Here is a 1,632-nt window from a genome sequence, read left to right on the forward strand (position 1 = left end):
CCCTGCCCCTCTCCTGCTCACACTCTCTCCCTCTCTCTCAAAATAAACATTAAAAAATAAAAATAACTTCATAAAATGCTTTAATATGCTTGAGACTTTGAATTTTTCTAAGTGAAAAAATTTTAATACATAGAAATGCTTGGCTTTTGTTTTGTTTTTGTTTTTGTTTTATTTACATACAAGTTAGTTAGCATTTAGTGCAGCAATGATTTCAACAGTAGATTCCTTAAAGCCCCTTATGCATTTAGCCCCTCCCCTCTCCCACAACCCCTCCATAACCCTCTGTTTGTTCTCCATATTTAAGAGTCTCTTATGTTTTGTCCCCCTCCCTCTTTTTGTATTATTTTTGCTTCCCTTTTGTTCATCTGTTTTGAATCTTAAAGTCCTTGTACGAGTGAAGCCATGTGATATTTGTCTTTCTCTGACTAATTTCACGTAGCATGATGCCCTCTAGTTCCACCCACGTCATTGCAAATGGTGAGATTTCATTCTTTTTCATTGCCAGGTAATACTCCATTGTACATATATACCACTTCTTCTTTATCCATTCATCCATCAATGAATATTTGGGCTCTTTCCAGACTTTGGCAGTTTTTATTTTTATTCATCCAACCCATGCCCTTCAAAGAAGAGATGGTGTCAGCTCAAGTCAAAGGCATTGTTGACATAACACAAAGAAAAGCTTTTAACATGAATGAGAGTGAACCTTCAAATTAAATGAGATGAGAGGCTAGTACATGTTTTATCATGTGCATCAGGGATGGTTTGGTTACAAGTAACTCTAATAGTTTCAGCTGGGAAAGGACACTTCATACTACTTTCCCCTCTAATAGCATGAAATTAATTTTTAAAGTTTCTATTTTTTTTAACTTATTTATTTATTAGGAGAGAGAGCAAGCATGTGAGCGGGGGAGGGGCAGAGAGAGAGGGAGAGAAAGAATCCCAAGCAGGCTACACACTGTCAGCACAGAGCCTGACTCAGGGTTCCAACTCACCAACCACGAGATCATGTCCTGAGCCGAAATCAAGAGTCTGATGCTTAACCAACTGAGCCACCCATGTGTCCTGAAATTAATCTTTAGTTACAGTGATGATTAAGGGCAAGTGTCCACCCTTCAAGAAAATAATGGTCACAATACACTAATCTTTTGCAAACCAGGAATTGGGGCAGTGCAGGGCACTCTGGTTATCAAATTGTATTTACTGACTGCCTCTTAATTACCTGTTAAAGAAAATGAGTCTGTTCTTTGTATCAGAGTGTGTTTGAATATGTTCGTAAGATTAAGTTTGGCTTGACATTCATCACAGTCCTGTCTATAATAGTCAGAAATTAAAAATAGCTTCAATTTCCATCAGGAAAGGAATAAATAATGTATTATAACACAGCAATACAATGGAATATGACCTTTACAAAAGATTATTCTAGATCAATAGTCATTATTGAAAAAATCTACTAAAGAGATTAAAAAATAAGTTTAAAACAAGTTTAAAAGAGCATTTATAGTTCGATCTCCTAGGGAGGGTCAACTACATTAGGATACTAAAAAAAATTCTTAAAAAGATAATTTCTGAATGACCATGATTTGGGTCATTTTATTTTTACTAGATCCTTTTTATTTTCTCTCTTGTGTG

The sequence above is a fragment of the Suricata suricatta genome, chromosome 13 (genome assembly GCF_006229205.1).
Source record: "Suricata suricatta isolate VVHF042 chromosome 13, meerkat_22Aug2017_6uvM2_HiC, whole genome shotgun sequence".
NCBI classification, from domain to species: domain Eukaryota; kingdom Metazoa; phylum Chordata; class Mammalia; order Carnivora; family Herpestidae; genus Suricata; species Suricata suricatta.